This window comes from Bubalus kerabau, chromosome X (genome assembly GCF_029407905.1).
Source record: "Bubalus kerabau isolate K-KA32 ecotype Philippines breed swamp buffalo chromosome X, PCC_UOA_SB_1v2, whole genome shotgun sequence".
Lineage (NCBI taxonomy): Eukaryota > Metazoa > Chordata > Mammalia > Artiodactyla > Bovidae > Bubalus > Bubalus kerabau.
In genome coordinates, this window is record NC_073647.1 from 6,179,423 (window position 1) to 6,207,236 (window position 27,814).

Below are 27,814 nucleotides of genomic sequence, written 5' to 3' on the forward strand. Positions count from 1 at the left end.
CAGAGAGGAACATGGAACCATATATTACCATATGTAAAATAGATAGCCATTGGGAATTTGCTGTGTGACTCAGGGAACTCAAACAGGGGCATTGTAACAACCTAGAGGGGTGGAATGGGGAGGGAAGTGGGAAGGAGATTCAAGAGGGAGGGGACATATGTACACCTATGGCTGATTCATGTTGATGTTGGGCAGAAACCAACAGAATCCTGTAAAGCAATTATCCTTCAGTGAAAAATGAATAAATTAATACCTGAGTGGCCATCCAACCTGCAAGCAGCTGCAGCAGAAGCCTCAGAAGGGGTTTATGACTCCCTGTTCCCTAGGGTTTTCAGATGGAAAGTTTGAGTTCTGCTCTGGCAACAGCTGAGCTATTTCAAATCCTGAAGATGATGCTGTGAAAGTGCTGCACTCAATGCACCCGCAAATTAGGAAAACTCAGCAGTGGCCACAGGCCTGGAACAGGTCAGTTTTCATTCCAATCTCAAAGAAAGGCAACCCAAAACAGTGTTCCAACTACCACTCAGTTGCACTCATCTCTCATGCTAGCAATGTATTTCTCAAAATTCCCCAAGTTAGGCTTCAACAGTATGTGAACTGAGAACCTCCAGATGTTCACGCTGGGTTTAGAAAAGGCAGAGGAACTAGAGATCAAATTGCCGACATCCGTGGGATCATAGAAAAAGCAAGCGGATTCCAGACAAACATCTACTTCTGCTTTATTGGCTATGCCAAAGCCTTTGACTGTGTGGATCACATCAAACTGGGGGAAATTCTTCGAGAGATGGGAATATCAGACCACCTTACCTGCTTCCTGAGACATCTGTAGGCAGATTAAGAAGCAACAGTTAGAACCAGACATGGAACAGGGAACTGGTTCCAAATTGGGAAACGAGTAGACCGTCACCCTGTTTATTTCACTTATATGCAGAGTACATCATGCGAAATGCCAGGATGGATGAATCACAAGCTGGAATCAAGATTGCCAGGAGAAATATCAATAACCTCAGATATGCAGATGACACCACCCCTATGGCTGAAAGTGAAGAGGAACTGAAGACCACTTGATGAAAGCGAAAGAGGAGAGTGAAAAAGCGGGCTTAAAACTCAACAATCACAAAAGGAAGAGCATGCCATCACTTCATGGCAAATAGATGGGGAAACAATGGAAACAGTAACAAACTTATCTTTTGGGGCTCCAAATCACTGCAGATGGTGACTTCAGCCATGAAATTAAAAGACGCTTGCTCCTTGGAAGAAAAGCTATGACCAACCTAGACAGCATACTAAAAAGCAGAGACATTACTTTGTTGCCAAAGACCTATCTAGTCAAAGCTCTGGTTTTTCCAGAAGTCATATGTGGATGTGAGAGTTGGCCTGTAAAGAAAGCTGAGTTCTGAAGAATTGATGCTTTTGAACTGTGGTGTTGGAGAAGACTCTTGAGAATCCCTTGGACAGCAAAGAGGTCAAACCAGTCAATCTTAAAGGAAATCAGTCCTGAATATTCATTGGAAGGACTGATGCTGAAGCTGAAGCTCCAATACTTTGGCCACCTGATGGGAAGAATTGACTCATTGGAAAGACCCTGATGCTGGGAAAGATTGAAGGCAGGAGGAGAAGGGGACATCACCGACTTGATGGACATGAATTTGAGCAAGCCCCAAGAGTTCTTGATGGACAGGGAAGCCCGGTTACGGCAGTCCATGAATTGCAACGAGTCGGACACGACTGAGCAATTGAACAGAACTGATGGCAACAGCAGTATCAATCAATGGGAAGTAAAACTCCTCTGCTTCAGTTCATTCAAGGATGGGAAATTGGAGACAGCTGAGGGAAGGAGGGTGTCGTCAGTTACAGAAACTTAACCTGACCTCAGTAACAGGAAGAGTCTAGAGTTGCCTTGCTCAGTTTCCTCCCAGCAAGAGGTTAGTTTGCAGGGTTGTGCCACAGGGAATTACAATGATAAATGTCGCAGCTGGTATGTACTGTATTCTTATGTGCCAGTCACTGGGTTAAGGTCTCAGTATTTATCTAGACGTTTACTTCTCAAAGCACATATTAGTACTTTCACATTAAAATGCAAAAAGAGAGAGAGAGAGAGAGAGACAGCATTTGCTTTGCCCAAGACAAACCCTGAACCATCTGTGCTTTTAGTTGGTTATTCCTAAATTCTGAGATCAGGGCCTCTGGCTGTGCTTGATGGTTAATGTTTTTCTTTTCTTCTTCTTATTTTTTTTTTTTTTGCCACACCCTGTGGCACTCATGATCTTAGCTCCCCAACCAGGAATTGAACCCATGCCCCCTGCAGTGGAAGTGCAGAGTCTTAACCATTGGACCACCAGGGAAGTACTTTGATGGTTTCTTTTAAAAATATCTATTATCAAACACACATGAGAGACAATATACTATAATGGTTTTCAGCAGAGTCAGGAGTAAGTTACAAAACGTTTCTTTTTGTCACTTTCCTTGCCTCCAAAATGGGGAAAACGACAATGCCTACTGAATATGATTTTTGTGAGGATAATATCAGGTAATTCATTGAAAGTTTGAGAATAGTATATGGTACATGGTAATCTTTCTCTATATGCTTTAGATATTATTTCTGTTATTAATATTAGTAGGAAGAGGAGAATGACAAGGTCTTAATTGGTAAAATGAAAAGATTATGACCTCTGTCCACACCCAGTTTTATTTTACTAATATTACTAGTCTGTGAAACCTTCAAGGTTTGGAGCCCCTGCCCTTAACCATGGTGCTTGTATATGGAGTGGCTGGTTTCTCCCGTTAAGACAAATGCCTCCGTCCCAACAAAGAAAGGGAAGAGCTTGGCTAAGTGCCATCTCTGAGCTCACTGCCTGGAGGACAGCACACAAACCCAGGACCCACACGGAGACTGTGCCGCTGAGACGACCTGGAGAGGGAGAGGCATGTGGGTGGGGAGGAGGAAGTGTGAGAGGCAGCTGGCTTCCTAGGAAGAAGACAAACTGTGGACTCAGAATCAAATCAGAGCTCTGCAATGGACTGGCTCTGTGACTTTGAACAGATTGGTTCAAGCTTTCTGAACCTCATCCGTACAACGGGATCTTAATAGTAGTTAGTTCATAGAGCTGAAAAGAAGATGAAGAGATTCACGTGGAGCACTCAGAAGAAAACATGGCAAGCTGTAGGTGTTCAATAAACATTTGCTACCATGAAGATGATGAAGACACTAACACAGCAGACAGAACAAAGAAGTAGAGGAATAAAAAGAGCCCACTGCTTCCCAGAAGCGGGGAGAATTTTCTCAGTGCCACAAGGACCGATGTGTCTTGAGCTCTCCCTCACTAGGGTCAATGCCAGGCAGCCACGAAAGAAGGAGGATTTGCATGGCCCCTCACTGGTGAGCACACGCACTCCAGAGCTATGAATATTGCTGATGCTGGAGACTGGCCTCAGTTCTGCTCACTTGCCTGAATCCCACAGAGCCCATCAGATCCACTGCTATGAACCTCTGGTGCCACAGCAGGCCCCAAACCAGAATTTTCCCCTCTTCCTGGCCACAGAAGGAGAAAAAAAAAAAAGTTCCTGAAGAAGTGGCAAAAGTTGGGCCTTCCCTGGTAGCTCAGTTGGTAAAAGAAATCCACCTGCAGTGCAGGAGACCCCAGACCAATTTCTAGATCAGGAAGATAACCTGGAGAAGGGATAGGCTGCCCATACCAATATTCATGGGCTTCCCTGGTGGCTCAGATGGTAAAGAATCCATCTGCAATGTGGGAGGCTGGGTTTGATCCCTGGTTGGGAAGATCCCCTGGAGGAGGGCATGGCAACCCACTCCAGTATTCTAGCCTGGAGGATCCCCATGGACAGAGGAGCCTGGTGGGGGGGGGGGGGCTCGGAAAGGGCCGGACTGAGTAACTCAGCACAGCACAGACCAACGGAAAGAATAACATGAAAATGGTATTCAGGTGCCCTCTTCTGGGCAATCTGGGCAAGGGCTTTCCCAAAGACATCTCTGGGTCTACTCACTCAATCCCGGGGCCTCAAGGGAGATTCATGGGCTATCCCCGCTAAGGAACTCTAATCTGGGGTCAGGAAGCAGATTATGAGGAGCCTGGCAGAGTCCCACTAGAGTCTGCATGGTGATGGCCCTGGATTTCACCTTTGCTGGTGAATCTGGAGATGAACCAGGGAGCCCCAGTGTCTTGGTCAGCTCAGGACAGTTACTGGCCTCTTATTGGCCCTTGGTGGATACTGTGCACATGATTCATGGTTGTGAAGTAATCTTTTAAAAAATACTTATTTATTTATTTATTTGGCTATGTCAGGTCTTAGTTGCGGCATGTGGGATAATTCATTAAGGCACACGGGCTCTGTAGCTGTGGGCGCATGTGGCTAAGTAGCTCCGAGCCATGTAGGATCTTAGTTCCCTGACCAGAGATCAAACCTGCATCCCCTGTATTGGAAAGTGGATTCTTAACCACTGGACCACCAGAGAAGACCGTAAGTAATCTTAAGACCATAGATTTTCTTTTTCCTTACTGATTCTTGTTTTTCATTAAATGATACACAGCATGTAAAATACGCAGGACATGGTTAGTAGAGTTAGGTAACACACTTAATTTTTTTAAGAGAATTGAAATTGAGTTCTTTTCCCCCAGAATCTAACAGACCATGCCCTTGTCAAAAGTTTATTAAGTATAGATAAATAGGCTCACCGATACATCATCTTTCACCCACTATTTACTTGCTTAAAGCCTCTGCACTTCAGTTTCCTCATATATAAAATGGGAATGTTGATAACACTTTACTCGTAGATTTTCTTTTTGATTAAATGACGAGAACCGTGCAAAACAACCAGGACATTGCTGAGAAGATCTAAGCAAGTCAAATTTTTTTTTTTTAATACAGACAATTGAAATTGGGATTTTCCTCCAACACTCTAGCCAGACAATGCCCTTTCCCACACAGTTTACTAAATAGATAAACACGCTCAACAAAAAGCACGTATTTCCCTAACTAGTAACGACAGTAATATCTCTGTGTCACAATTTCCTCATCTATAAAATGGGAATGCTGAGAACACCTTCCTCATGCATTTTCTTTCTAGTGAAATTAAGGCGAGCATGTAAAACCCTGAGGACATGCTTAGTAGAGGAACATACTTCATTTGGGTTTTTTTGTTCAATAGAATAGAAATCAAGTTTTTCCCCCAAACATTCTAGATAGACAATGCCCTTTCCCACAAAGTTTACTAAATATGGATAAATACGGTTAGCAAAAGCATCTTTCTCACTTACTAGCAATTTCATTAATCCCTAGCTTCCTGAAGTATAAATTGGAATATTGACAACATTTTCCTCGTAGATTTTGTTTTCAATTAAATGAAGCAGACCATCTAAAACACCGACCACATTGCTTAGCAGTCTAAGTAACACACATAACTTTGTGTTTTTTTTTTTTTTCCTTTCAGAAGAATGGGTTGAAATCGAGATTTCCCCCCAATATTCTGGACCGACAATGCACTTTCCAACAAAGTTTCCTAAGTATAGATCTGTACACTCACCAAAAAGCATCTCTTTCACTTTCTAGTTACTTCATTAATACCTCTGGGCCTCAGATTCCTCATCTATAAAATGGGAACATTGATTACACCTTCTCTGTAGTTTTTCTTTGAATTAAATGCAGGCAAGCAGGTAAAACAAGACAGACTTTGCTTGGTAGATCTAAGTATCATACCTAATTTTGTTTTTTTTCTAATAGATGGAGTTGACATTGAGCTTTTTTCACCAACAATCTACAGACAGTGCCTTTTCTGCAAATTTTACTGTGTCCATAAATACGCTCACCAGAAAGCATCTCTTTCACTTATTACTAACTTCCTTAACGCCTCTGTGCCTCAGTTTACTCATCTACACAATGGGAGTGCTCTTTGTTTTTAATTAAATGAAACAGAGCATATGACACATCCAGGATGTTACTTAGTAGATCTAAGTAAAATACTTCATTTCTTTTTTTTAGAAGAGAGAGTTGAAATTGAGTTTTTTTCTCCAACAATCTAGACAGACAATGCCCTTTCCCACAAAGTTTATTGAGTGTAGATAAATACACTCTCAAAGATATCATCCATTTCACTTCTTGTAACTGCATTACTGCCTCTGTGCCTCAGTTTACTCATCTGTAAAATGGGAATATTGACACCACCTTCCTCTGAGATTTTCTTTTGAATTAAAAGAAGCTTAATGTGTAAAACGCCCACCATTGCTTAGGAGATCTAACTAACATACAAAATGTTGTGTTTTTTCTTTTAAGAGTGTTAAAATCTTTATTTTTACCACACAGCCTTGTAGATTTTCTTTTACTTTACTGATTCTTGTTTTTCATTAAATGAAACAGAGCATGTAAAATACACAGGACATGCTTAGTAGAGTTAAGTAACATACTTAATTATTTTAAGAGAATTGAAATTGAGTATTTGTCCCCAAAAATCTAACAGACAATGCCCTTATCAACAAAGTTTATTAAGTATAGATAAATAGGCTCACCGATACATCATCTTTCACCTACTAATTACTTGCTTAAAGCCTCTGCACCTCAGTTCCTCATATATAAAATGGGAATGTTGATAACACTTTACTCGTCGATTTTCTTTTTGATTAAATGAAGAGGAGCGTGCAAAAGAACCAGAACATTGCTTAGAAGATCTAAGCAACTCACTTAATTTTTTTAAATACAGAGTATTGAAATTGGGTTTTTTCCCCAACATTCTAGCCAGACAATGCCCTTTCCCACACGGTTTAATAAATAGATAAACGCGCTCAAGAAAAAGCATGTATTTCCCTAACTAGTAACGACAGTCATGTCTCTGTGTCTCAGTTTCCTCATCTATAAAATGGGAATGTTGATAACACCTTCCTCGTGCATTTTCTTTGTAAATAAAGCCTCAAATCAAAATAAATAAATTTAAATTAAAAAATAAATGAAGCAGAGCATGTAAAACACTGAGGACATGCTTAGTAGAGTTAAGTAACATATTTAATTTGTTTTTTTAATACAATTCAAATCAAGTTTTTCCCCTAAACATTGTAGATATGAGGCCTTACAAAGTTTACCAATTATTGATAAATATGGTTAGCAAAAGCTTCTCTCTCACTTATTAACAATTTCATTAATGCCTCAGCTTCCTGAAGTATAAATGGGAATACTGACAACAATTTCCTTGTAGATTTTGTTTTCATTGAAATGAAGCAGACTATCTAAACACCGAGGACGTTGCTTAGCAGTCTAAGTAACATACTTAATTTTGTTTTTTTTTTTAGAAGAATAACTGGAAATTGAGTTTTTTCCCCATAATCTGGACTGACAATGCACTTTCCCACAAAGTTTCCTAAGTATAGATCTGTGCACTCACCAAAAAGCATCTACTTCACTTTCTAGTAACTTCATTAATACCTCTGGGCCTCAGTTTCCTCATCTATAAAATGGGAAGGTTGATTCCACCTTCTGTGTAGTTTTTCTTTTGAATTAAATGCAGGCAAGCAGGTAAAAGAAGACAGACCTTGCTTGGTAGAGCAAAGTATCATACCTAATTTTTTTTTCTAATAGATGGAGTTGACACTGAGCTTTTTTCACCAACAACCTATGGACAGCACCATTTCTGCAAATTTTACTCTGCATAAATACGATCACCATAAAGCATCTCGTTCTCTTATTAGTAACTTCCTTAATGCCTCTGTGCCTCAGTTTACTCATCTACATAATGGGAGTGCTCTTTGTTTTTAATTAAATGAAACAGTGCATATGACACATCCAGGATGTTACTTAGTAGATCTAAGTAAAAACTTCATTTCTTTTTTTTAGAAGAGAGAGTTGACATTGAGTTTTTTTTTCTCCAGCAATCTAGATAGACAATGCCTTTTCCCACAATGTTTATTGTGTCAGGAGCCAACACGGGAGATCCCACCCATGACAAGGTCATGCTGAGGAGACCTGACAGGCAAGCCGGATCAGGACTCGAGGGACTGCCTGGACCTGCTCGAGCATCGACCCCCAAAGCAAAGTCTGTCTGTCTACTGTTTACTGTATTATGCCTTTCACCAACTCTTCTGACATTAACAGGGTGCTAACTCCGACCACCTTTCTCTGAAGAAAATCAACTTAAGGATCTAGTTAATAAGTGTCCTGGTCTTAAAAGGAGTATTTTAACTTTAACCCCTCAGTTACTATTTTAGTTTGCTTGGCAGGTTTATCCACACTCTTGCAACTAACACACAGGATTGTTCACAACACCCCAAGCATAACCTTCGAGCGATAAAAAAGTTTTATTAAACAATACAGCATTGTTGAGCCAATGTTTGTTACTGAGTTTCCTTGTCTTTACCCAATGTGTGCCTGGGAGTGCATTAGCTAGTATAGTTGGTATGCAAGAAAAACAAGCAGTAGCCTTGGAATTAACAACATAAGACCCTTGAGTTAATACATTCTTTCTTTGTTGTAACCCACTGCACCTTTGCTCCATAAGAATGTAGCTGTGTTTCCTGAGGGGGACTGCAGACCGGAAAGATAAAGGGAAAGCAGGTTTTCTGGTTGACCAACCTTTATCAAGAAAGAGTCACAAATATGTTAATAGGCCTCTGGGCCAAAAGATAATGTACATAACACAAAGACCCTTGTAAATGAAAAGGTATGCAGAAAACATCCTGGTGCCAATGAAGGTCAAACTGCTCTAATGTTGAGCTGACTCTACATGACTTTGTATCTTTCATGTCTGGAAATGTATAACTCAGGGTATAAAAGCTCCCTTTAAAAATAAAGCTGCAGACCCGGCTTCATCAGAGCTTGGCCTCCCCGTGTCATTCTTTCTCTCTTTCTTTCTCTCTCTTTCTCTATCTCTTTTTTTCAGGCTTATTCCCTGGAGCACAGAGGCTCTCTGAGTTCACTTTTCTGCCTGGGCTTCTAAGACCCAATTGAAAAGGCGCTCTGCGTCTTCACTCCGGAGAAAAGGTGCTCTGAATCTTTGCCCCACGTTGGGCGCCAAAGAATATCAGCCTCTTTCTCTCTCCTTTTACTTTCATCTCTCTCGCTGACGCTGTTCATCCTGAGGGTATCCCTAGATCCTGCTGGGGCTGGACCCCGGTATTATTGAGTGTAGATAAATACACTCTCAAAGACATCATCCGTTTCACTTCTTGGAACTGCCTTACTGCCTCTGTGCCTCAGTTTCCTCATCTATAAAATGGGAATATTGACAACACCTTCCTCATAGATTTTCTTTTGAATTAAATGAAGCTTAACATGTAAAATAGCCTCCGTTGCTTAGGAGATCTAACTAACACACATAATATTGTTTTTTTTTCTTTTAAGAGTGTTAAAATCTTTATTTTTACCCCACAGCCTTGTAGATTTTCTTTTATCTTATGGATTCTTATTTTTCATTAAATGAAAAAAACAGAGCATGTAAAATACATAGGACATGCTTAGTAGAGTTAAGTAGCATACTTAATTTTTTTATGAGAATTGAAATTGAGTTTTTTTCCAAATATCTAACAGAAATGCCCTTATCAACAAAGTTTATTAAGTATAGATAAATACGCTCACTGATACATCATCTTTCACCTACTCATTACTTTCTTAAAGCCTCTGTGCCTAAGTTTCCTCATATATAAAATGGGAATGTTGATAACACTTTACTCGTCGATTTTCTTTTTGATTAAATGAACATGAGAGTGCAAAACAACCAACACATTACTTAGAAGATCTAAGCAACTCACTTAATTTTTTTTTTTAGTACAGAGAATTGAAATTGGGTTTTTTCCCCAACAATCAAGCCAGACAATGTCCTTTCCCACACAGTTTATTAAATACATAGACACGCTCAACAAAAAGCATGTATATCCCTAACTAGTAATGACAGTAATATGTCTCTCAGTTTCCTCATCTATAAAATGGGAATGTTGATAACACCTTCCTTGTGCATTTTCTTTGTAAATAAAGCCTCAAATCAAAATAAATAAATTTAAATGAAAAAAAAAATAAATGAAGCAGAGCATGTAAAACACTGAGGACATGCTTAGTAGAGATAAGTAACATACTTAATTTGTTTTTTTTTTTAAATAGAATTAAAATCAAGTTTTCCCCTAAACATTCTAGATAGATGAAGCCTTACCCACAAAGTTTACTAAATATAGATAAATATGGTTAGCAAAAGTATCTCTCTCACTTACTAAAAATTTCATTAATGCCTCAGCTTCCTGAAGTATAAATGGGAATACTGACAACAATTTCCTCGTAGATTTTGTTTTCAATTAAATGAAGCAGACCGTCTAAAACACCGAGGACATTGCTTAGCAGTCTAAGTAACACGCTTAATTTTGTTTTTTCATTCAGAAGAATGAGTTGAAATTGAGATTTTTCCCCAATAATCTGGACTGACAATGCACTTTTCCACAAAGTTTCCTAAGTGTAGATCTGTACACTCCCCAAAAAGCATCTCTTTCACTTTCTAGTAACTTCATGAATACCCCTGGGCCTCAGTTTCCTCATCTATAAAATGGGAACGTTGATTCCACCTTCTGTGTAGTTTTTCTTTTGAATTAAATGCAGGCAATCAAGTAAAACAAGAAAGACTTTGCTTGGTAGATCTAAGTATCATACCTAATTTTGTTTTTTTCCTAGTAGATGGAGTTGACATTGAGCTTTTTTCACCAACAATCTACAGATAGTGCCATTTCTCCAAATTTTACTGTGTGCATAAATACTCTCACCATAAAGCATCTCTTTCACTTATCAGTCACTTCCTTAATGCCTCTGTGCCTCAGTTTACTCATCTATAAAATTGGTCTGCTCTGTTTTTTTTTAATTAAATGAAACAGACCATATGACACATCCAGGATGTTATTTAGTAGATCTAAGAAAAAGATTTCATTTCTTTTTTTTAGAAGAGAGAGTTGAAATAGCGATTTTTTCTCCAACAATATAGATAGACAGTGCCCTTTCCCACAAACTTTATTGAGTGTTGATAAATACACTATCAAAGACATCATCCGTTTCACTTTTTGTAACTTCATTACGGACTCTGTGCCTCAGTTTCCTCATCTGTAAAATGGGAGTATTGACAACACAACACCTTCCTCGTAGATTTTCTTTTGAATTAAATGAAGCTTAATGTCTAAAACACCCACCATTGCTTAGGAGATCTAACTAACATACATAGTATTGGTTTTTTTCTTTTAAGAGTGTTAAAATCTTTATTTTTACCCCACAGCCTTGTAGATTTTCTTTTACCTTACTGATTCTTGTTTTTCATTAAATGAAACAGAGCATGTAAAATACACAAGACATGCTTAGTAGAGTTAAGTAACATACTTAATTTTTTTAAGAGAATTGAAATTGAGTTTTTTTCCCCAAAAATCTAACAGACAATGGCCTTGTCGACAAAGTTTATTAAGTATAGATAAACAGGCTCACTGATACATCATCTTTCACCTACTAATTACTTTCTTAAAGCCTCTGTGCCTCAGTTTCCTCATATATACAATGGGAATGTTGATAACACTTTACTTGTAGATTTTCTTTTTGATAAATGAAGAGAAGCATGCAAAACAACCAGGACATTGTTTAGAAGATCTAAGCAACTCACTTAATTTTTTTTAATACAGAGAATTGAAATTGGGTTTTTTCCCCAACATTCTACCCAGACAATGCCCTTTCCCACACAGTTTACTAAATAGATAAACACGCTCAACAAAAAGCATGTATTTCCCTAACTAGTAACAACAGTATTGTCTATGTGTCTCAGTTTCCTCATCTATAAAATGGGAATGTTGATAACAGCTTCCTCCTACATTTTCTTTGTAAAGCAATTAGCCTCAAATCAAAATAAATAAATTTAAATTAAAAAAATAAATGAAGCAGAGCATGTAAAACACTGAGGACATGCTTAGTAGAGTTAAGTAACATACTTAATTTTTTTTTAATAGAATTGAAATCAAGTTTTTCCCCTAAACATTCTAGACAGATGAGGCCTTACCCATAAAGTTTATTAACTATAGATAAATACGGTTAGCAAAAGCATCTCTCTTACTTACTAACAATTTCATTAATGCCTCAGCTTCCTGAAGTATAAATGGGAATATTGATAACAATTTCCTCATAGATTTTGTTTTCAATTAAATGAAGCAGACCTTCTAAACACCGAGGACATTGCTTAGCAGTCGAAGTAACACACTTAATTTTTTTTTTTTTTTGGAAGAATGAGTTGAAATCTAGATTTTTCCCCAATAATCTGGACCAACAGTGCACTTTCCCACAAAGTTTCCTAATTATAGACTGTACACTCACCAAGAAGCATCTCTTTCACTTTCTAGTTACTTCATTAATACCTCTGGGCCTCAGTTTCCTCGTATATAAAATGGGAACATTGATTCCACCTTCTGTGTAGTTTTTCTTTTGAATTAAATGCAGGCAAGCAGGTAAAAGAAGACAGACTTTGCTTGGTAGATCTAAGTATCATACCTAATTTTGTTTTTTTCCTAATAGATGGAGTTGACATTGAGCTTTTTCACCAACAATCTACAAACAGTGCCATTTCTGCAAATTTTACTGTGCCCATAAATACGCTCACCATAAAGCATCTCGTTCACTTATTAGTCACTTCCTGAATGCCTCTGTGACTCAGTTTACTCATCTACAAAATGGGAGTGGTATTTTTCTTTTTAATTAAATGAAACAGAGCATATGACACATCCAGAATGTTACTTAGTAGATCTAAGTAAAATACTTCATTTCTTTTTTTTAGAAGAGAGAGTTGAAATTGAGTTTTTTTCTCCAACAATCTAGATAGACAATGCCCTTTTCCACAAAGTTTATTGAGTGTCGATAAATACAGTCTCAAAGACATCATCCATTTCACTTCTTGTAACTGCATTACTGCCTCTGTGCCTCAGTTTCCTCATCTGTAAAATGGGAATATTGACAACACCTTCCTCGTAGATTTTCTTTTGAATTAAATGAAGCTTAACGTGTAAAACACCCACCATTGCTTAGGAGATCTAACTAACATACATAATATTATTTTTTTCTTTTTTTTATTTTTAATTTTATTTTTTTTAAACTTTACAATATTGTATTGGTTCTGCCATATATCGAAATGAATCCGCCACAGGCATACACGTGTTCCCCATCCTGAACGTCCTCCCTCCTCCCTCCCCATACCCTCCCTCTGGGTCGTCCCAGTGCACCAGCCCCAAGCATCCAGTATCGTGCATCGAACCTGAACTGACGACTCGTTTCATATATGATATTATACATATTTCAATGCCATTCTCACAAATCATCTCACCCTCTCCCTCTCCCACAGAGTCCAAAAGACTGTTCTATACATCAGTGTCTCTTTTGCTGTCTCGTATACAGGGTTATTGTTATCATCTTTATAAATTCCATATATATGCGTTAGTATACTGAATTGGTGGTTTTCTTTCTGGCTTACTTCACTCTGTATAATAGGTTCCAGTTACATCCACCTCATTAGAACTGATTCAAATGTATTCTTTTTAATGGCTGAGTAATACTCCATTGTGTATATGTACCATGGCTTTCTTATCCATTCATCTGCTGATGGACGTCTAGGTTGCTTCCATGTCCTGGCTATTATAAACAGTGCTGCGATGAACATTGGGGTACACATGCCTCTTTCCTTCTGGTTTCCTCAGTGTGTATGCCCAGCAGTGGGATTCCTGGATCATAAGGCAGTTCTATTTCCAGTTTTTTTTTTAAGGAATCTCCACCCTGTTCTCCATAGTGGCTGTACTAGTTTGCATTCCCTCCAACAGTGTAAGAGGGTTCCCTTTTCTCCACATCCTCTCCAGCATTTATTACTTGTAGACTTTTGGATCGCAGCCATTCTGACTGGCGTGAAATGGTACCTCATAGTGGTTTTGATTTGCATTTCTCTGATAATGAGTGATGTTGAGCATCTTTTCATGTGTGTGTTAGCCATCTGTATGTCTTCTTTGGGGAAATGTCTATTTAGTTCTTTGGCCCATTTTTTGATTAGGTCATTTATTTTTCTGGAATTGAGCTGCAGGAGTTGCTTGTATATTTTTGAGATTGGTTGTTTGTCAGTTGCTTCATTTGCTATTATTTTCTCCCATTCTGAAGGCTGTCTTTTCACCTTGCTAATAGTTTCCTTTGTTGTGCAGAAGCTTTTAAGTTTTATTAGGTCCCATTTGTTTATTTTTGCATTTATTTCCAATATTCTGGGAGGTGGGTCATAGAGGATCCTGCTGTGATGTATGTTGGAGAGTGTTTTGCCTATGTTCTCCTCTAGGAGTTTTATAGTTTCTGGTCTTACGTTGAGATCTTTAATCCATTTTGAGTTTATTTTTGTGTATGGTGTTAGAAAGTGGTCTAGTTTCATTCTTTTACAAGTGGTTGACCATATTTCCCAGCACCACTTGTTAAAGAGATTGTCTTTAATCCATTGTATATTCTTGCCTCCTTTGTCAAAGATAAGGTGTCCATATGTGCGTGGATTTATCTCTGGGCTTTCTATTTTGTTCCATGGATCTATATTTCTGTCTTTGTGCCAGTACCATACTGTCTTGACAACTGTGGCTTTGTAGTAGAGCCTGAAGTCAGGTAGGTTGATTCCTCCAGTTCCCTTCTTCTTTCTCAAGATTGCTTTGGCTATTCGAGGTTTTTTGTTTTTTTCATACAAATTGTGAAATTATTTTTCCTAGCTCTGTGAAGAATACTGTTGGTAGCTTGATAGGGATTGCATTGAATCTATAAATTGCTTTGGGTAGTATACTCATTTTCACTATATTGATTCTTCCAATCCATGAACATGGTATATTTCTCCATCTATTAGTGTCCTCTTTGATTTCTTTCACCAGTGTTTTATAGTTTTCTATATATAGGTCTTTAGTTTCTTTAGGTAGATATATTCCTAAGTATTTTATTCTTTCCGTTGCAATGGTGAATGGAATTGTTTCCTTAATTTCTCTTTCTGTTTTCTCATTATTAGTATATAGGAATGCAAGGGATTTCTGTGTGTTGATTTTATATCCTGCAACTTTACTATAATCATTGATTAGTTCTAGTAATTTTCTGGTGGAGTCTTTAGGGTTCTCTATGTAGAGGATCATGTCACCTGCAAACAGTGAGAATTTTACTTCTTCTTTTCCAATTTGGATTCCTTTTATTTCTTTTTCTGCTCTGATTGCTGTGGCCAAAACTTCCAAAACTATGTTGAATAGTAATGGTGAAAGTGGGCACCCTTGTCTCATTCCTGACTTTAGAGGAAATGCTTTCAATGTTTCACCATTGAGGATAATGTTTGCTGTGGGTTTGTCATATATAGCTTTTATTATGTTGAGGTATGTTCCTTTTATTTCTGCTTTCTGGAGAGTTTTGATCATAAATGGATGTTGAATTTTGTCAAAGGCTTTCTCTGCATCTATTGAGATAATCATATGGCTTTTATTTTTCAATTTGTTAATGTGGTGTATTACATTGATTGATTTGCGGATATTGAAGAATCCTTGCATCCCTGGGATAAAGCCCACTTGGTCATGGTGTATGATCTTTTTAATGTGTTGTTGGATTCTGACTGCTAGAATTTGGTTAAGGATTTTTGCATCTATGTTCATCAGTGATATTGGCCTGTAGTTTTCTTTTTTTGTGGGATCTTTGTCAGGTTTTGGTATTAGGGTGATGGTGGCCTCATAGAATGAGTTTGGCGGTTTACCTTCCTCTGCAATTTTCTGGAAGAGTTTGAGCAGGATAGGTGTTAGCTCTTCTCTAAATTTTTGGTAGAATTCAGCTGTGAAGCCGTCTGGACCTGGGCTTTTGTTTGCTGGAAGATTTTTGATTACAGTTTCAATTTCCATGCTTGTGATGGGTCTGTTAAGATTTTCTATTTCTTCCTGGTCGTGGTTTGGAAAGTTGTACTTTTCTAAGAATTTGTCCATTTCTTCCACGTTGTCCATTTTATTGGCATATAATTGTTGATAGTAGTCTCTTATGATCCTTTGTATTTCTGTGTTGTCTGTTGTGATCGCTCCATTTTCATTTCTAATTTTATTGATTTGATTTTTCTCCCTTTGTTTCTTGATGAGTCTGGCTAATGGTTTGTCAATTTTATTTATCCTTTCAAAGAACCAGCTTTTGGCTTTGTTGATTTTTGCTATGGTCTCCTTTGTTTCTTTTGCATTTATTTCTGCCTTAATTTTTAAGATTTCTTTCCTTCTACTAGCCCTGGGGTTCTTCATTTCTTCCTTTTCTAGTTGCTTTAGGTGTAGAGTTAGGTTATTTATTTGACTTTTTTCTTGTTTCTTGAGGTACGCCTGTATTGCTATGAACTTTCCCCTTAGGACTGCTTTTACAGTGTCCCACAGGTTTTGGGTTGTTGTGTTTTCATTTTCATTCGTTTCTATGCAAATTTTGATTTCTTTTTTGATTTCTTCTGTGATTTGTTGGTTATTCAGCAGCGTGTTGTTCAGCCTCCATATGTTGGAATTTTTAATAGTTTTCCTCCTGTAATTGAGATCTAATCTTACTGCCTTGTGGTCAGAAAAGATGCTTGGAATGATCTCAATTTTTTTGAATTTGCCAAGCCTAGATTTATGGCCCAGGATGTGATCTATCCTGGAGGAGGTTCCGTGTGCGCTTGAGAAAAAGGTGAAATTCAATGTTTTGGGATGAAATGTCCTATAGATATCAATTAGGTCTAACTGGTCTATTGTATCATTTAAAGTTTGTGTTTCCTTGTTAATTTTCTGTTTAGTTGATCTATCCATAGGTGTGAGTGGGGTATTAAAGTCTCCCACTATTATTGTGTTATTGTTAATTTCTCCTTTCATACTTGTTAGCATTTGTCTTACGTATTGCAGTGCTCCCGTGTTGGGTGCATATATATGTATAATTGTTATATCTTCTTGGATTGATCCTTTGATCATTATGTAGTGACCGTCTTTGTCTCTTTTCACAGCCTTTGTTTTAAAGTCTATTTTGTCTGATATGAGTATTGCTACTCCTGCTTTCTTTTGGTCCCTATTTGCATGGAAACTCTTTTTCCAGCCCTTCACTTTCAGTCTGTATGTGTCCCCTGTTTTGAGGTGGGTCTCTTGTAGACAACATATGTAGGGGTCTTGTTTTTGTATCCATTGAGCCAGTCTTTGTCTTTTGGTTGGGGCATTCAACCCATTTACGTTTAAGGTAATTATTGATAAGTATGATCCCGTTGCCATTTACTTTATTGTTTGGGGTTCAAATTTATACACCCTTTTTGTGTTTCCTGTCTAGAGAATATCCTTTAGTATTTGTTGGAGAGCTGGTTTGGTAGTGCTGAATTCTCTCAGCTTTTGCTTGTCTGTAAAGCTTTTGATTTCTCTTTCATATTTGAATGAGATCCTTGCTGTGTACAATAATCTGGGCTGTAGGTTATTTTCTTTCATCACTTTAAGTATGTCTTGCCATTCCCTCCTGGCCTGAAGAGTTTCTATTGAAAGATCAGCTGTTATCCTTATGGGTAGTCCCTTGTGTGTTATTTGTTGTTTTTCCCTTGCTGCTTTTAATATTTGTTCTTTGTGTTTGATCTTTGTTAATTTGATTAATATGTGTCTTGAGGTGTTTTGCCTTGGGTTTATCCTGTTTGGGACTCTCTGGGTTTCTTGGACTTGAGTGATTATTTCCTTCCCCATTTTAGGGAAGTTTTCAACTATTATCTCCTCAGGTATTTTCTCATGGTCTTTCTTTTTGTCTTCTTCTTCTGGGACCCCTATGATTCGAATGTTGTAGCGTTTAATATTGTCCTGGAGGTCTCTGAGATTGTCCTCATTTCTTTTAATTCGTTTTTCTTTTTTCCTCTCTGATTCATTTATTTCTACCATTCTATCTTCTAATTCACTAGTCCTATCTTCTGCCTCTATTATTCTACTATTTGTTGCCTCCAGAGTGTTTTTGATCTCATTTATTGCATTATTCATTATATATTGACTTTTTTATTTCTTCTAAGTCCTTGTTAAACCTTTCTTGCATCTTCTCAGTCCTTGTCTCCAGGCTATTTATCTGTGATTCCATTTTGATTTCAAGATTTTGGATCAATTTCACTATCATTATTTGGAATTCTTTATCAGGTAGATTCCCTATCTCTTCCTCTTTGGTTTGGTTTGGTGGGCATTGATCCTGTTCCTTTACCTGCTGGGTATTCCTCTGTCTCTTCATCTTGTTTAAATTGCTGAGTTTGGGGTTTCCTTTCTGTACTGTGGCAGTTTGTGGAGTTCTCTTTATTGTGGCGTTTCCTCGCTGTGTGTGGGTTTGTACAGGTGGCTTGTCAAGGTTTCTTGGTTAGGGAAGCTTGTGCCGGTGTTCTGGTGGGTGGAGCTGGATTTCTTCTCTCTCCTTTCAAAGACAATGGGCTGCTTTTCTGGGCGCCTGATGTCCTCTGCCGGCATTCAGAAGTTGTTTTGTGGGATTTACTCGGCGTTTAAATGTTCTTTTGATGAATTTGTGGGGGAGAAAGTGTTCTCCCCGTCCTATCCCTCCGCCATCTTAGCCTCCAATTTCTTAAACACGCAGATGAGCTCTTCGTCTTCCCCGAGCTCCAGTCCTCTTCATACGTAGCCTGTAGTCTGGCTCCAATAGCTGCTGAAAGTTCTCTTCTGGCAGGCCTACCCCACTGTCCACAATCAGCTCTTAGTTTTGTTGAAATTCTGGGTACTCTGAGAGTAGAGTCAGTCCCTCTCACAACCTCAGCCCCTTTGAACCCTCACCCACTGGGAAAGTGCCACCTCCTCCACCAGAGGCACATTTACCCACAAAACAAGAACTCTGATCTCATCTTTCAGTTATTCAGGGCTCTACCATGCCCGGAGAATATTTATATACATAGCGCAGGAAGGCAGAGTGGATCTTATCCCCATTTCATAGATGAGGAACATTACCTCAAAAAAATCATGCACACTAGCGCGGTCACATCAGTTCATTTAATGCCGAACTAATTCTAAGCCAAGTAGTACATAGCCATTGCCCCAAGACTCCTAAGTCTATTGTCTTCTTTTCAATGTCGGGCATTATTTCCAATATTTTGCTGTTATGAATTATACTGCAGTGTACATTGTGATATATACATCTTTGTCTGCCTCCCTGATGGTTTCCTTCATGAAATTAATTTATAAACATTGTCAAATTACTCTCCGAAAAGGTTGTATCAGTTTTCACTCTGACTGGAATGCTCATTTTCCTGAATCCTAATCAGTAATGGTTATTTTAAGAAAATATTGCCATATGATTTCTCATTATTATTTTACTTTGCCTTTATTTCATCATCCGGGAGGTTGAACATCTCTTCGTAGATTTATAGGCCCTTATTCTTTTTCTTTGTAAGTTGTCTATTAAGATCATTTGCCTAGTTTTTCCCTGTTAGTGTGTTCCTCATTTTCTTACTGATTTTACAAGAGCCCTTCATGTATTAAGGATATTAACTTATTGTTTTTAACACTTTATCATGTATTGTATTGCTGTGGACTTATTTTTTTAATTTGATGTGTTATACTACATTGCCATTATTATTATTTCTTGATGCTCAAACTGTCCCAGTTTGGTCTGTAGTTATCCTGTCAAGCCAGCTCCTGTATTCTTTTTTTCTTTTACTTTTTATTTTGAAATACTTGAAAAAATTTCTGGGTTAAAACAGGAAAGTTATGAAATAGAATGAAGAATACCTATATCCCCTTTACTCAGAGTCCCCAGATGTTAGCATTTTATCACATTTGCTTTATTATTTCTCTCCACCTGTATGCATATTATTTTTTTTCTGAACCATTTGGGGGTCAATTGCAGACACGATGCACATTTACCCCTAAATTCATCAGTGTGTATTTCCCAAAATACCGGGACATTTAACTTCAGGATAGTGATCAAATTCAGGAAATCAACACTGTTACACTGTTATCTAATCTATAGACTTTATTTGACTTCCAGTTGTCCTGGTAATGTCCTTTATAGCAAAAGGAAAAAAAAAATGGCTTTCTAGCCTTAATCTGTGATGTAAATTGCAGATGTTTTCTCCTAGTTTGTCATTTGACTTTGTTTATTGTGATTTTTTTTTCTTTGCAAAATTATTATTTTTAAATTTTTATGCGTTCATTTATTCATGTGTTTAAATGATCTTATGGTAACATTGACTTTTTAGGGGATGTACAGTCCTATGAGATTTTTCTTTTTAGTACTTGAATAGATTTGTGTAATCACCCTTACAATCAGGATGAAGGACATTTCCATCATCCCCCAAACTCCCTCATGCTGTCCCTGTATAGTCTGTCCTCTAATTGCTGGAGAAGGCAATGGCACCCCACTCCAGTACTCTTGCCTGGAGAATCCCATGGATGGAGGAGCCTGGTAGGCTGCAGTCCATGGGGTCGCTGAGAGCCAGACACGACTGAGCGACTTCACTTTCACTTTTCACTTTCGTGCATTGGAGAAGGAAATGGCAACCCACTCCAGTGTTCTTGCCTGGAGAATCCCAGGGATGGCAGAGCCTGGTGGGCTGCCGTCCATGGGGTCGCACAGAGTCGGACATGACTGAAGCAACTTAGCAGCAGCAGCAGTGGTCAAATTTATCAGTCTTTTATTGCTTCTGGATTTGAGTCATAATTAGAAAGTATTTCTTCCCACCCATCCACGTTCTCTTCTAATACTTGTATGGTTTCAATTTTATGCATTGAAATCTCTGATCCATTTAGAGTTATTCTGATGTGTAGTGTGAGATATGGACCCAATTTCATATTTTTTCAAATGGCTATCTAGTTGTCCCAACAGCATTTATTTAAAACTCCATATTTACCCCCAGAAAATTGGAGTGTCACCCTTATACATAAGTATTAACTTGGGAGGTGATTTTGATATCTTTATAATGTTGAGTCATCTTATGCAAGAAAAAGAGGTGTCTTTATATTTATTGCAAACTGTGTTTGTGTCTTTCAGCAGTTTTTAAGAGTTTTCTTTGCATAGACCTTGTACATTCCTTGTTGTTAGATTTATTTCTAAGTATTTTATCTTTTTGTTGTTGCTGTTACAAATAGGGCTCCTCTTTCCTTATATCTTATGATTATTGTTTGTAAGAGGGTGGTTTATTTTTGTTGTCTTTATATCCTGTTATCCTACAGATCTGTTATATTGTTTGTTTTTAACACTGTTTCTCATTGCTTCTCTTGGGTTTTCTATATATATCATCATATATAATCTTCATACAGAGATAGCTTTACTTTTTCATTTTTAAATTAGTTTTTAAAATTAGAGTATAGTTGATTTACAGTGTTGTACTAGTTTCTGCTGTGCAGCAAAATGTGTCAGTTATACATACACATATATTTACTCTTTTTTTATATCTGTTTTCTCCTGTCTAATTGCATGGGCCGATACCTACAATATTAAATAGTGTTAAATAGCTGAATACCATATACCATAGTTGAATCATTTCTAGTGTTTTCTTTTAAGTAAGATGCTAGATTTGGGGCTGAGGTATATGTATGTGATCATGTTATAACATTTCCATCAGCTACTATTGTATTTTTATGACTGTAGTTTTAAGTTTATGAAGCTTTCTGGAATTAATTTTTATATAATGAGTAAGGTAGAATTTTTTCTTTTTTTTTTCATTAAATTATGTCTTTACTAACTTCCCCCTACCTTCCTAAGATTTACTATCCCCCACTCCCCTGTGGCTTGTGGGATCTTAGTTCCCTGACCAGGGTTTGAACCTGAACCCTGGCAGTGAAACACCAAGTCCTGACCACTGTGACTGCCAGGGAATTCCCCTTTCCTTTTTGACAATAACATTCTTTAATGTCACAGATTTTCCTGAGTGTGGTTTTAGCCACATCCTGTAAGTTTTGGTGGGCTCAGACAGTAAAGGTAAAGGTAGCTCAGACGGTAAAGCGTCTGCCTGCAATGCAGGAGGCCTGGGTTCAATCCCTGGTTCAGGAAGATCCCCTGGAGAAGGAAATGGCAACCCACTCCAGTGTTCTTGCCTGGAGAATTCCATGGACAGAGGAGCCTGGCGGACTATAGTGCTTGGGGTCGCAAAGAGTCGGACAAGACTGAGCGACTAACACACACAGACACCAAGTTTTGGTATATATTCCCATTTTTGTTGTTTTCTAAATAGTCTACCATGATTTCTTTATTTTATTTCACTTTCTCTTTCATCCAGTAGTTAGCCTGGAGAACAGGTTTCAAGTTCTAGTTAGGGCATTTTTTGTTTTGAAATTATTGTTCTCAGCTGTTTCACATTATGATTGGAGAACATGGTCTGTGCTGTTTTTGGCGATGATTCAGGTTTACTTTGAGATCTAGTCTACAGTCAGTTTTAATATGTGTTTCATGGATTCTTGAGAAGAAACTCTCTGTACAGTCGAATATATCTGTATATCTACTAGTCTGATGTTAATATTTTTAACAATGTAAGTGTTATATTATTAAGTATATGTTTATTTGTAGTTATATAATTTTATATTAATTCCTCTGACTTATTTTTCTCAATTTTATGTGTTGTGAACTCAAAGTGGTGTGTTAAAATCTCTAATAACTTGAACTCTTAGTTGCTCTTTGTATTTTTAATTGAAATTTTGGATGTGTTATTTATGTATAAAATTTCATGACTTATGTATTAGGACCTTTTTCTGTGTAAAAGAGCCCTCTTAGTCACATTTAAATGTCTTGTTTTGGTTGGCCTTGAATTCATCTTTGATCTTAATGCTACCACCCATTTTTAAAATCAGGTGTTCTTGATATATCTTTTTCTAACTTTTGATTTTTAACCTTTCTTTGTCATCTTGTTCTCAGCGTGTCTCCTGTACAGATTATATTATTTGAATTTTGTTTTGTCGTCCAATCTGAAAGTTTTTACATTTTAAGTCAATAGTGTCTTACTCTTTTATAAATTAAATAGATACAGGGAGATTGTTAACATTAATCTGGTACCGGACAAAAAGACTGGGAAATCCAAAGGATTCTGTTTCCTCTGCTATGAAGACCAGAGGAGCACAACTCTGGCTGTTGACAGTTTTAATGGGATCAAGGTGAGTATGCTTACTGAGCAGAACTTTTCCATTGGGTAGGGTGTCAGTTTCATTTCCCAGCTGATGACTACAGGCTCAAGGGCAGTACTGGTCAGCTGGGTTGCAGAGGTGTGGGGACATACTGACTGGGAAATGACCCCAGGACATAATTCCGTTGGCTCATGACCCTGTCAACATGCGTTTCTTTTCCCCATCACTTAGCAAGCTATGTCCTCAGGAGCATAGGTACCATGACCCCCCACTCCCCTTCATCTTGCACCCAACCAGGCGTCTGTTTTTCACCTTTTCTTCCTCACACTCCACTCTCGTTTCTGCTGTATTGGAGGGCAAAGAGACTAGCAAACACTGCTGTTCTATGCTGTCCTGTATCAGGGAATTTGGGGTTCTATCATGGTTTCGTGGCTGAGGACCTAGCCATGTATGTCTCTCATATGTCTCCATTGACTTAGCAGTACTGGGCCCTGAAAATTCTCTAGTTAAAATCTTATGACAAAGTCTATGAAAGTAACTCATTCTGAAGGTTTCTGTCCTCTATTCTCTCTCCTCCACCCTTGTAAGTGCGACGGTGAGTGATGACATGAGAGTGAGACATGAAAAGGGGATGGGGCAAGTCAGGGTTACCTATGCTCCACATGCTCCCTGTGCTCATTTAGGAAAAGCACTGCCATTGAATGAGCATTGTCACAGGTTGGAGGGGTGACTCTTGACTTGGAGAATCTGTCACTGATTGCACCAGCAGTGAAAGGGAGTCACCATAAAAGGTGACTTTATTCCACCTTTTATGGTGGAATGGGATAGGTGAAAGTACTCAGGCTTAGGGGTAAGAGTAAAAACTTGCTCTTGAATGGAACAGTAAAAGCCAGACATTTCACATTTCTGATGGCATTGCCTATAGAATAAGTCTGTATCTGCCCGAATGTTTTTGTTTTAAGTGAAGGTTTAATTTTTTGTTGTTCACCTGGAGAGTTGGGATTCGCAGTGATAGTATCAGCATGAGCCAGTGGTTCCAGTATGGTGGGGGTGGAGCAAGGAGTGAGGGCTTAAGAGAAAAGAAAGTAGTCCTTTCTAGATTCCTTACCCCCTCCCAGCTGTTGTTCGCTTTGGCCTCATCCATTTGTGTTGAGAAAGCAGCTGTAGCATTGAGCTGAGTTTTAGGAATTCCCTTTAGCTTCCAGGCTTCTTAACAGTGTGTTTCACTGTAAATTAATGTTACAGATGGAAGGTAATTCATGTTTGTGCATCTAAACTCTTGCAGTTTTCCATGCTGCTTATGCTTTGGGGCAGTACTTCCCAGGCTCCTTTCACTTCATGGCACACTTATAACATGGAGATATTTATATAGAACTCTGGGATAAACTGATGAGGCTCCCAGGATCTCCAGCTGCCCCAGGCTCTACCTGACTGCCCCCCAGGGTTGAGCGAATGTGTAGGGATGTGTGCTGTGACACATCACTTGAGCAGGTCTGCTTTTGAGATTTTCTGAGAAACAGAATTAGCAAGAGGATAATGGGAATGGCTCAAACCATGGATTTCTGCAGCTGGGTTCAAATAGATGGAAGGCTGTGTTTGGTAGCAAATAGTTAGCTATCTGCCAAAGCATTGCCTGTCTGTCTTAGATCAAAGGAAGAACTATCTGAGTGGATCATGTATCTAACTATCGACTTCCTGAGGACTCAGAAGAAATGGATGAGGTGACCAGAGAGCTGCAGGAGAGGGGCTGTGGGACTCATGCTCCTCCACCAAGTTCATCTGAGGGCTCTGAAGATGACAAACCCACCAAAAAAAAAAACACAAAAAAGGTAAATGGTTAAGGCTTATGAGAAGACACTGGGTAGGCTTAATGTTTGCTCTTCTTAGCCTTCACTGAGATTTGGTAGTCAGTTCTCAAGTGTGAAGGGGGCAGGTGTGGGGAACCTTACCTTAACTGGGAAAGAAGAAGTATCAGCAGAAGACTAATGCTGTGGGCTAAATTCTGGCCACCAAAATGTGTATGTTGAAGTCCTAACCCTCTGGTGCCTAACGTGACTGTTTGGAGGTAGGGTCTTTAGAGAGAGAATTAAGAGCTGGAGTTGCCTTATATAGCAACCTGACATATTAAGGGTGACAGACATCCAGCTTGGATTCTTGGAGGCACTTTTCTAGAAGTAGAGACCGTGAGTGTTTCATGCTGCTGCCAAGCATGCTTTTCTTTTGTATATCCTCCATCTTTTCCATCTTCTTTTTCTTACTGATTGTGCCCCTCTTTTCCTCCAGACAAAACGGAAGAAAAGAAAAAAAAAGAAAGACAGAAGACTGGCCGGGAGGTACAGGCAGAGTAGCCAGCCTCCTCTTCCTTGCCCAGAAGCAAGATGATAAAGGAAAAGGATGACCCTGGCTCTAAAAAGCACAGTGGCAAGCACTCAGAGAAGGCAGAGAAGGGTCAGAAGTCAGAGTCCAGGGAGGTGCGGAAGTCCCACCCCAGTTCCCCTGAGGTCAGGAAGACCTGCCGTGGTAGAATGGAGGACCGAGAGAGGGAGCCAAGAACGGAGAAGTCCAAGCTCGAACACAAGTCATCAAGCAGAAGGGAAGAGAGAGAAGACAGGCACAGGGAGAGAGACAGGGGTTGAAGCTCAGACATACATTCCAGATGGCATGACAGGCGCTCTGAGGGGCGGCATGACAGGTGCTCTCTGAGGGGCGTAGTCACAGGAGTAGAAGTAGGCACCAAGATAAATCCCACTGGCACAAAAGGTCCTGGCACTCCCGGGACCCGGAGTCCTCTAATCCCAAGGAGTGCAGGCATCACTGATGCCGCAGCCTGTTCAGCTATTCAGCACGGTAGAATTAAAAATGAACTGTATTTTTCAAATGCAATGAAATTCAGTTATTCTTTTACTATATTTACATGTAAAGTCTCTGAAAATGAATTCTTTTGATCCCTTGAGTATAATAATCATCAAGAGAGCTGTAGTTTTTAACAGCTAAATGTCCTGGATTTTTGAGCAGAATCCATTGTCCCTGGGAATATACTTGGTACTTTTGGTACTTACCAGAGCATGTACCTAAATCTGGGTTTATCAATAGGGCCATTGAATTCATGACCCCAATTTCTGATGAAATGGCCAGGAAGGAGAAATAGCAGACAGTTCTAGAATTCCAGTCTTTGTGCTACATGTTAAGAACCTTTCCAGTTGGCAGCTATAACCACTGAGCAGAGAAGTGTGGCTTAACTAGGTTCAGACAGGTTGCTATACATGTGATAAGGATTCTTAACATCAGCCTGCTCCTTCCTTATTTTTGCCTACCTGCCCCCTGTTTTTTGAAATTGTAGACATCTTTTTTTCAATTTTGCTGTTTTTGTTTTGGTTGATATGTCTACATTTTTTCCCTTATAACTTATTTATTTATTTGATTGAGAAGAAATTCACATGAAATTAACCATTAAAAAAATATATATTTATTTATTTATTTTTAATTTATTAAAAAAATTTTTTTTTACATTTCTTTCATTTTATTTATTTTTTTAAGTTAATTTTATGTTTTAACTTTACAATATTGTATTGGTTTTGCCATATATCAACATGAATCCGCCACAGGTATACACGTGTTCCCCATCTGGAACCCTCCTCCCTCCTCCCTCCCTGTTCCCTCCCTCTGGGTCGTCCCAAACTGGAGTTTATTTTTTAATTTAAGGATAATTGCTTTACAGAATTCTGTTTTCTGTCAAACATCAGCATGAATCAGCCATAGGTGTACATATGTTCCCTCCCTCTTGAGCCTCCCATCTCCCTCTCCATCCCAACCCTCTAGGTTGATACAGAGCCCCTGTTGGAGTTCCCTGAGACATAACAGTAAATTCCCATTGGCTATCTATTTTCCATATGTTATTGAAAGTTTCCATGTTACTCTCCGTACATCTCACCCTCTCCTCCCCTCTCGCTGTGTCCATAGCCTGTTTTCTATGTTTCTCCATGTCTGCCTTGCAAATTCGTCAGTACCATCTTTCTAGATTTCGTATATATGTGTTAGTATACGATATTTATCTTGAGATTAACCATTTTAAAGGGGATATTCAGTGCAGTTGGGTACATTGACAGTGTTATAAAACCACCAACCCTATCTAGTTCCAATATATTTTCATCACCCCAAAATGAAACCCTGTATACCCTTGAAGCAGCTCCTCCCCATCCCCTCCTCCTCTTTGTCCCTGGCAACTACCAGTCTGCTTTCAGTTCCTGTAGATTTACCTATTCTGGGCATTTCATGTAAGTGGAATTGTACATGTGGCCTTTTGTGTTTGGGGCCTTTCACTTAGTATAATAGTTTTGAGGTGCATCCATATTGTATCAGTGAAAATGTTACGCAATCGTGTCCAACTCTTTGTGATCCCATGGACTGTAGCCTTCCAGGCTCTTCTGTCCATGGAATTCTCCAGGCAAGAATATCGGAGTGGGTAGCCATTCCCTTCTCCAGACACCTCATTCGTTTTTGTGGATAATGTCCCATTGTATAGATATTCCATGTTTTGTTTGCCACTCCTGAATGGATAGACATGTGGGTTGTTTCCACCTTTTGGCTAGCCAGGTATACCAACCTGCTTCTGTGCTTAGTCTGCTTTTCGAGTAGCTGCTCTTGGTGAGGTGGGAACACTTTGTCAGCTCCATTGCATATCTGTCTGGTCTGCTGGGTAGTTCTTTCTCATTTTGAGATTTCTTTTTATTTATTTATTTTATTCTACTTATTTATTTAATCAATCCTTTATGAATTTGATAGGAACA

At 38.6% G+C, this 27,814-nt stretch overlaps 1 pseudogene; it reads left to right on the plus strand.

Moving 5' to 3' along the window:
- The window catches only part of LOC129639508 (RNA-binding motif protein, X-linked 2-like), a 50,857-nt pseudogene extending 25,012 nt beyond the window's left edge, over window positions 1-25,845 (plus strand).
- Window positions 25,846-27,814: the final 1,969 nt, after the last annotated feature.